At 35.5% G+C, this 10627-nt stretch overlaps 1 long non-coding RNA gene across 1 annotated transcript; it reads right to left on the bottom strand.

The window, feature by feature from the left end:
• Positions 1-1154: 1154 nt before the first annotated feature.
• LOC144960609 (uncharacterized) lies at positions 1155-3848 on the bottom strand. The gene is made up of 2 exons (XR_013642887.1): positions 3666-3848; positions 1155-2284 (listed from the first exon to the last, which is right to left on the bottom strand). It is a non-coding gene; the product is annotated as an uncharacterized LOC144960609 (long non-coding RNA).
• Between the last annotated feature and the right edge of the window lie 6779 nt (positions 3849-10627).

A 10627-nucleotide genomic window follows, 5' to 3' on the forward strand; every position in this document is an offset into this window, starting at 1 on the left:
CAACATACAATTCACTTTAACTTGCACAATGCTTGCTTTGGTTTCGTGGTTTTGGGGTAGACAGTTCGTCTGATGCCTGAGTTGCCAGGGTTCGAATCCATATTTGTGGCGATGTAGAGTCATTGTGAAAGTCTCATTTACAGTCTTACTTGTGTTAATTGGAGTAAGTTACTGAATTGTAACAACGTTGTTCGTGTCCAAAAAAATGTACTACCAGCTGCACGTCGAGCTCATTGTGGGTTTTGTGAGACATCAAAGCTCGTGTAAAATTACATTTACATTTGACCGAAAAATGATACACAATGATACAAGTTTACAAATCATATTGCAGGTTTATTTCAGTTCCAAAAGCCATCACAAACATTCATCCACTGTATCACATAAGTCTTTGGTCACCAAATAAAAGCAAAATAAACTTTGATGAAGTTTGTTATGTGTACAGTGCAACATAAAAGGATAGAAACAGTTTTACTGATAAAACCCTCAAATGATAACAAACCAATATGTTGTTGCTGGTAAGTTGCTTAATTGCATTTGTTAAAAAGCATAACTGTGAAGCAAAAGTGTTAAAAATCGTTTAAATAAAGTTTAATGCAAAAAAATAATTCTTAAGCACTTTATGCAGTTCTAAGCTGTCGTTGCTGCATTGTTTTTCATTATTAATTATTATTATTCTGATTAAGGATGAGGGGATAAAGAAAGAAAGAAATTAAATGCACAGGGGTGTCATTTCTTGACAGTCACCTCTAAACATTGCAACTCTTAAAATTATCATAAAAAGAATATAAGTTTTACATTAGGTATCTAGAAAATGCTGAACATAAAGCTACATTGGCCAATTAAGTTAGGGTTAGTAGAAAGACTTTTTATTCTGCCATATCTGATTCTTTCAGATAGTTCTACAAAGCATTTGTCTCTCAAACTGAGCAAATCAATGTTCATATAATATAAAAATGAAGATTGCAATGATGAACAGATTGTACTAAATAAAGATAAAACTTTTTTTTAACCCCCCAAAATATGTCAATAACACTATACAATACAAAAAATGTAATACAAATTAAAGTCATGATTGTCATTACACCGATAAACGCTCTTTCCCTTCTATTGGATATTTATTTCTTTCATTAAAGATCTTTCACCATGTACCTTCAGGATTCCTTTTTGTGAAAATACCCTGTGGTGTTTTAAGAACAGAATAATTTCAGACTTCCCAGGTAATGATCCCCTCGAACCATGTGCTGAAACATCTTCGACAAAGTTTTAAAAATATGACTTGACTCTATCTGTATCCTCATCTGACCATGACATGTATCTCCGATTTTTGAATTACTCTGGGGTTCAGTTTGTTTTGAAGAACACGCAAGCTGATTTGGCACTCCTGCTTCACCATTAAATATTTCTTCTTGATTTGCAGCTGTTACTATGGATGTTCCAAAATTTTCATTTTGAGTTTCTATTCACTACAGAGTCATTTGTTTCAATGTTACAATTTCCTTCCCCAGTGACCGATGCTGAGTTATCAATTTGACCCAAAAAATGACCAACTTCTGTTATTTCTCGTATTGCAATTGGACACTGATAAATGTTTTGATTGATTCATTGTGTCCCATATGTCGATAGAAGACATCTCTCTCGTGTTGTGGGACATCAAGTAAGGCAAATAATGTCGAAGCTCGGTGCCTGAATTTATCAGCTATTAACAATTAAGGAAGTGACATATTTGATGGCAATGTAACCACTTACATGATCTTTGGATATTCCTGTACTTTACTGCTTTACGCTCCTGTACAAGTTTCCTTAAAGGCTGAATTGTGTCATTGGGTATCAACACAGGGACCAACATCTTGCTTCCCTTTCCAGACTGATAGGCCAGCTTATATTTCTCAAGTAATGCTTTTTCCAAAGGATCAGTGACATGTTGTACAAGCTGGGGATCAACCCATACATCTGAATCTGCATCATTCCAGTCTTTTAACAACATCCTTGCGGGTTCTCCGCCTCTCCTCGCATTAAACATTGTAAGCCTAGCTACGATGACATTGCGAAGCCTAACAAACATATGTGAATCAAATAAATGATAATCATCCTCACAAATACGGACCATCTCTTCAGTAATAAATTGCTGTAGCTACTTTATATCATTCTCCAATGGCATCTCTTTTTTCAAATTGTTTGGGTTTTCTCAAATTTTTTTCCTTGTGTTTCCTCATCAAATGCCTTGAGAGTTTTGTTTGCAACTGACCACAGTATGGACAGGGTCTCCTTGGCTTTTTGTATTTCTCTGAAAAAAAGGAGAAAATAAAGCACATCATGCTATGAACTCTGAACATAAATCAATAGACAGATCGTATGCACATCAGCTACATGACAGCGGTAGAGAGGAATAGCATTCCAAATGTTTAAGGCCTGGACAAGTAACTGTCATCATTCCTTCTTGTTATATACTTTTCTACCATCTATTCCTTTGGAAGAGGTATGTTAGATTTGTGGAGACCTCTGCCACATAATAAATCAAGCGAAAAGACGCCATATATTTGTTTTGAAATAGAAATAAATAGATCAATCCACCCACTTCACTGGGTTCAGGGTTCCCTCTTCATTATAATCAAAATATGAACATAAATCGTAACACAATGAAGTCTCATCTGAATAAATAGATTGTCCTTTGTTGTTTCAGCGAATAATCAGACAATGTCAAAAGAATTTTACGTTTTCCCCCAACCACCCCTTGGAGGTATCAGTATCAGCCGAATGGTTAGCGTCATGTTTTTTACATTGAGCAACAAAATTTACTCCAATTGCTTCACTCGACCAAGGCAGAAAAGTAATCAAGAATAAACCCAAGTCCTATCCAAAGATTAACATTTCATTTAAGTTTCATTTAAGTTTATTGTAGGCCCTTGGCCATTCGACAAAATTCAATTCACATAAATTATTTACAACAATCAGAAATTAGTTATATCGATAATAGTAATAGAATGCAATGAAGGCAATATCATAATATTAATTATAACAGTAACGGCAATAAGTAACAATTAATATAGTAATAAAAGTAATAATAGACTATAGTTCATAGTAATAGTAATAATAATGACTTTCATTGTCATTGAGAGAGTGAGAAAACATCACCGGCTGGCAGAACAAACAGCCGACATCAATCAAACGTCCTCCAAACCGGTTGAGCACCGCTTCATTAATTCCTTAAAACTTAAAGACTTATTTACTTCCCCCCAACTGCCTGAACGAGGTGTGTAGACCACTTAATCCTGATTTATATTTTGTGGGAATGAAATATGACATGTATATGCCGGAAATAACAAACATACTGTTCAGATAGAAAATATTTGAGTCTTGCCTTTGTTAATTGACACAGATAAGTTAGGAAAATAAATGCTAGTAAAAACGATCAGCAAGTTCGTGAACACTGCTTCTCAACTCGAACATATGTTTTCATCAAATCTACACACATCATGTTATGATCTGAATTTTAATGATCTCAGTTGTCATTGAAAGGAAACCCCAAGAATTTTAGAATAAAAAAAGAATTGAACCTGGAAGTCAAAAGGGTTTGGAGGGGGTGGAAGTTTTATTTTAAAAGGAATGGGTAAATTAAAATTGATCCCACAAATATCAAAGGAGAAGAATGACAAAAAATGACTCACCATTGCACGTAACACGTTGGTTTGCATGTGTATAGCATTCGGGTTGAACCTGGGTCCCAGACTGGCAATGAGATTCAGTCTGTGATAGTTGTGGATGAGGCTCTGACTGAGTTGGGGAATGAACACTAGGTTCCAAAGACAGCAGCATTGGGTACCTCACAGACCACGAAGAGGAATCAGACAAAAATCGGGATCCTGTATATTTTGTGGAAAAGATGACAAATCAATCAATTTATTCATGTTGACAATAAACACGAAGAGCCATTGTTTAATAATCCAACTAAACAATTAGCTGGTTAATAATGCAAGTATAAAAAAAGAGTTGAGAAAGGCAGACATATTGTCTAAGTATTTAATATGTTCAACTGTGCATGAATAAATATAGCTACACCAACCAGAGCTTCAGTAAACTGTTTTTAACAAACTCTCTAAATCCTACACCAGGACCAACAACTACAAAACAATTTTTTATCTCACTACGATTCTGGACATATAAACTGTTGTCATTGCAACGATATGAACTTCCTAACCTTGCAACTGCAATATAATTAACAAAAAATGTTGATAAACATTACAATGCTAGAGAATTTGGACAAAATGCGAGATCAAAAGTATAATCCCAACATAAGCTATTGTCATTTTTCCTGGAAACGCATCATTTTCACATTTAGTCAAATAAAAAACAAACGACTTCAAATGTGAATGGTTCATCAATGAATATCACTTCAAAATATAACGAGGAAGGTTTAAAATAGTGTTATTGTTGGCAAAGTGCACTGCAAAGAAAATTTTTAACAACAAAAGACTAGTAGGTCCCACTGGTGTAAAACAGTGTTGTCCTTGTCCTGAAATATTGAATCGCGCCTAACAGACTGCAGGTCTCATCTTTTGTGGCAATTGTGTTTTGTCCACCACAAAATATGGTGATGTGAAGCATTTTGAGCATGGTGCGAACTGTGGATAAACGCTATACAAATGCTATGCTTTTGTTTCAATTTACATACTTACCACAACTGAATCATGCGATATGGAACTTTGTTCTGCATCACTTTCAGGCTCTGAGTTGGAGTCTATATAAAATAAAAACAAACAAAGAAAAGCTGAAGACTATCATCTGCAAGTTTTTCTCTAAACCCTTAAACAAAAAATCATGCCATCTTGTGCTGTAAAAGGATTTTTATTTTATTATTTACTTTATGACTATTGTCCTTTAGACAAAAAGAAAATTAAGTCCGAAAACTTTTGGCTATTTTGTTTTAAATTTCAAGAATGTCAGAGTTGGCAAGAGAGGATGGAAATATAATTCCTGAAACCAATCTGTCTATAATCATATCCATATGATAGTTTTTCGTTCAAGATTCAGGTACAGTCTATTTTGGATAATCGCAACACCTTGGGATCATCGAAAATGTTGCGATTAACTGAAGTTGCAATTAACCAAAGTTCAGTTTCCTGTCCACTATTTCAACATTTTACACATTTATTGTAAACTCAAACCAGTAAATGTTATTCTTAGTCCACCACATACAAAGCAATTTCATTGAAACAAAAACCATATGGCAGCCCTGTGTAGATTTGTCAACCAAAAGCAGCTATGAAGCAAGCCGATGTCTTACTCAGATTGGACGAAGTTTCACTTTTTTCTCAACATTTGTCAGAGTTCACGAGATTAGCCGTAATGAGAGACAATAAGCTCTCACCAAACTCGTTGGTCACAATGCACAGTTGTTAATCCTAAAACAAAGGATATCGCTCAGTCTCTCTTTATAACTGTCATTTATAACCTGCTGTCAAGATTATGACCAGCCCCACCCCTCTTCTATTTAATGGCCACCGATGACGTCACAAACCCATACTGCAAATCCCTGCCCTCTTTCGACTCTAATAGAGTGGTGACACACTACCATAGCATTAAATCCCGCTCACTCTCGATTCTTCAACCTGTCACGATTTCATCCATAATGAAATTTAATCATGATATATTGTCTGATTTCTTGAATTTACCACTTTTTAAAAACCGAAGTTTGTTGCAATTAACCAGTGACTTTTATATAGAATTATTTCCATTTGTTAGGAAATGTTGCGATTAACCGAGTTGCAATTATCCGGAGTGGACTGTATTAGTATTACACATCATGACTCAAACAAAAATAAGCAAACTATGTGTACCTAAATATTTAATTCATTTCCTCATCAAATTACATTCTTACCATTAACATCCTAGATCACATCAAAAGGGTTGTCTGGATTGGCAGCAAGACATTTTTTCAGGATTTTTAAAGCTCAAATCTCTCTGATCTGAAGGTACAAAAGAAATAGCATATTCTCAACATTAAACTATGATTTTGTTATATGGCACACTGTATGAGCATGATAAAGCAAAGACAGGTTTAAGTTTAAAATATTTTATATTCGTTTCAAAAATCCATTCTGGTTTTGCCAAAATAAAATAAACACATGAAGTGTTGAGTTGGATAGCGCTAAAAGTAAAAGTAGTAAGTAGTATAGTAGTAGTAGTAGTAGTAGTAAGTAGTAGTAGTAGTAGTAGTGGTAGTAGTAGTAGTAATAGTAGTAGTAGTAGTAGTAGTAGTAGTAGTAGTAGTAGTAGTAGTAGTAGTAGTAGTAGTAGTAGTAGTAATAGTAGTAGTAGTAGTAGTAGTAGTAATAGTAGTAGTAGTAGTAGTAGTAGTAGTAGTAGTAGTAGTAATAGTAGTAGTAGTAGTAGTAGTAAACGACAGATCGTACAAAGCTAGTACTATGTGTGATCTACAGTCTACAGAAGTTCCCGAATCATCTGACTCCACCTCCGAATGACTGACAAGTGACAATCATCAATCGGTGTATGTGATGTCTACCCGATTTCAATTCATAAATCAACAGTGATAGAATAAGAATGGCCAATAACTTACCATTTAAATTATCTCGGTGCCTCTTCAATGATGCCTCCAGCATCAATTTCCCCCACGATGCCATAGTTTGGAAGTCAGTAAGTGACGAAAAATGAAAAAATCAGCGACGTAAATACGAAAACGAAAGTAGGAATTGTGCGAAATTGGCTAAACATATGTTTCACAAAAAAATGAGCTACTATGTTTGCTTGTCTTTTGTCGCCACGATAAGAATCCGAGCCGAGATTCGATACATCTGTTTCTAAAAATAGATTATAATTCGTATATCTTGTTCATTTCACCGTTCATCAACTTTCACACAATTGTTTATTTTATTTTCATTACTATAAAAATCCATATAATGCTCTAGAATTTTAGAGAAAATTTCGGAAAGATATAGTGCCTCAATATTGAAATATATCGATGAAGACACTGGTACCCCTATTGTGCTTTTTTCAGGTGGTCACCTTATTGACCAACGTGAAACTCTAGGCATAACTCTTCTTACTGTGGTGTTTAACAAATATCTTCAATACTAAGATTTACAATTATATATCCTTGACGGTTGGGTTGACAACCTTAAACTAAAATCAGAAAAGTGAATGTGCTAGAGGTCAAATCAATAGGGGGACCAGATTTTGGTCTCCCTATTGGTAAAGTACTGAAAAATGAACTAATAGGGGTACCAAAAGTCTCCCTAACCGGTATTAATACATATATATATATATATATATATTATATATATATATATATATATATATATATATATATATATATATAATGTATATATAATATTGTTATCATTACTATTATTATCAATATTATGATCATCATTGTTATTATTATTATTATTATTATTATATATTATTATTATTATTATTATTATTATTATTATTATTATTATTATTATTATTATTATTATTATTAGTATTATTATTATTATTATTACTATTATTATTATTACTATTATTATTATTATTCCCTCATTGTCCTGGCTTACAACGAATGGTATTGTGTACATCCCGCCATTTTATATATAACACGACCCCAATCAAGCGAGAGGTCATGTCAATACAACCTTATGAATATTCATAGTTGACCTTTTGAGACAATGCCCCGTTGTTTCAAGACCATAAACTACAATTTACCGTATTCTGAAAAAAACCCAAAAAAAAAACAACAATTATTTAGAATTTTGGCCAGAAAACTCGTCCTTCCAATACATATTGATCGATTAAAATGACCCTCAACTAGCTAAAAAAAAAAACAAACAAAAAAAAAAACAAATGAACAAACCCCCACCCCCACAAAAAAGAAAACCTCCCAAACCTGGGACTTCCGCGATCCAAAAACAAAATTAACGTCAACTTTTCTTGTTATATTGTTTGTAAACAACCAGCTATGATATTTGTCCGAGCGGAATAGTGAGGGCATGTCACAAATCCTGCGTTTTGATTGGTCTAAAAGTAACTGGTTAAATAACAATGAGACCTACGATCAATTTTAAGGTTCGTTTAACATGACGAAAATTGAGATGAACTCCGGGTGGTGTTCCCGACCTCCCATAGTGAAGAGGGAGGTACTTGCTCTATCTTATATCCCCCTATAGATAGAATGCGCTTGGCCAAGGAGTTCACAACATTGCCATCTGGAAGTATAACGGACCAACACACAAACTCTGTGTAACCATGAACTTTTATAGTCTGGTTAATACAGTTTAGTGAGAACAACTCACAAACGCGGATGGCAAAAACAATAACAAAGGCCTGAGTGACGTCATCTGCATACTATCTTGTCTTGGAACGAGATTATTTAGTTTTGTCCTGGCTCTGGCCTTAGTCCTTGGCGGCTGGGAGGGAAACAGATGAATGTATAGTTATAGTTTTGGGAGAATATATCTCTTTTTATGTACTGATATTCATATTAATTTTTAACATATGATTTGTAAACATTTGAGTGTATTCCTCCTAGAAGGATCTTGTGCTGGTGTCTGGATGAGACTTTTAGGTGAACTTAAACTAAGTACATTGATGGTGTGCTCTTGGAATCTACATGTTCCCTATTTGAACCAATTCCCCTTTGTCTTACTTTTTCCTCAAGTCATTTTAATTGTATATCTAGAATCTTTTTACTATCCAATTTTCTTCCTTTTTACTGGCGCTGATATGACCTAAATGTATTGCAAGCGCCGTAAAACCCTAAAAAAACAAACACAATCATTGTCCGAGCGGGATAGTGGGCATGTCTCAAACCTTACGTTTTGATTGGTCTAAAATTTACTGGTGAATCGGCTTCAACAGTCATGACGTCACTTCCCCGTAATGACGCATAGTAACTTAGTAACTGGCTCTAAACTATCTGAACAATGGCGGACGCCCTTATGAGATATTTCTTCAATGAGCATAAATGTGTATCCAGAGGAGAAAAACATTATAAATATCATCATGTTTTGACTTTTATACATTCTGATCGCATATCATATGAAAAGTTCTAGCCAGCATGAAGAATAAAAAGTACCAATTATCTTTATTTAGAACCAGGCTGCTCGTCGTTGCTGGGCGACCTGATATCAGACTATTGAATCCAATTAACAATGAGAGCAACGGTCAATTTTAAAGTTCGTTTTACATTACGAAAATTGTGATGAATGAATTAGTTCTCATTACAACAATTCTGTTAAAACAGGCCCATAATTACGTCTGGGTATCAGACCTGTAAAAATATAATTTCGCGTCTGCCCCCCCCCCCCCCAAATCGATTCCAATCGGCTCTCATCACATTTATATATCTGTCTTTAGTTTCTGGTTTAATTCCCGACCTGTCAGCTATGCATATTCATGAGTTCATTGTTAGCAGAGCGTTGATTATCTTGGCCCTATACAACAAGATATGAAGTGAGTAGAAAAGTGCCAGAAGACAATAGAGAATAAAAAAATTTTTTTCGCGGCGGTGGTGGGGTTTGAACCTGCGACCTTATTGGTACGACAACTCCGCCTGGCAGGTGAGAGCGTGGCTCTACCGTGTGAGCTATCCACGAACACAATAAAAATATTCGTTTCAAACCCAAAGTCATTTCTAGATCCCCCTCTCACCCACTTCTTGAGATCGCCGATTCGTTCGCCACCATCGCGAAGTAATTTTGACCAGCAGTTAAGCTTAATAGCCAATATTCTCATCACAAACATATAACATAGAAACGATTGAGACATTGAGTATGCTCCGGTGTATGGGGTGAATTTTTAATTCAGAAAAGTGAGTGGAGCAGGCACTTATGTTGGTAACAACAAGATATGAAGTGAGTAGAAAAGTGCCAGAAGACAATAGAGAATAAACATTTTTTTCGCGGCGGTGGTGGGGTTTGAACCTGCGACCTTATTGGTACGACAACTCCGCCTGGCAGGTGAGAGCGTGGCTCTACCGTGTGAGCTATCCACGAACACAAAAATATTCGTTTCAAACCCAAAGTCATTTCTAGATCCCTCTCTCACCCACTTCTTGAGATCGCCGATTCGTTCGCCACCATCGCGAAGTAATTTTGACCAGCAGTTAAGCTTAATAGCCAATATTCTCATCACAAACATATAACATAGAAACGATTGAGACATTGAGTATGCTCCGGTGTATGGGGTGAATTTTTAATTCAGAAAAGTGAGTGGAGCAGGCACTTATGTTGGTAACAACAAGATATGAAGTGAGTAGAAAAGTGCCAGAAGACAATAGAGAATAAACATTTTTTTCGCGGCGGTGGTGGGGTTTGAACCTGCGACCTTATTGGTACGACAACTCCGCCTGGCAGGTGAGAGCGTGGCTCTACCGTGTGAGCTATCCACGAACACAATAAAAATATTCGTTTCAAACCCATATTCATTTCTAGATCCCTCTCTCACCCACTTCTTGAGATCGCCGATTCGTTCGCCACCATCGCGAAGTAATTTTGACCAGCAGTTAAGCTTAATAGCCAATATTCTCATCACAAACATATAACATAGAAACGATTGAGTATGCTCCGGTGTATGGGGTGAATTTTTAATTCAGAAAAGTGAGTGGAGCAGGCACTTATGTTGGTAACAACAA

The sequence above is a fragment of the Berghia stephanieae genome, chromosome 15, assembly GCF_034508935.2.
Source record: "Berghia stephanieae isolate SIO BIC M18660-M18661 chromosome 15, UCSD_Bste_1.3, whole genome shotgun sequence".
Lineage (NCBI taxonomy): Eukaryota > Metazoa > Mollusca > Gastropoda > Nudibranchia > Aeolidiidae > Berghia > Berghia stephanieae.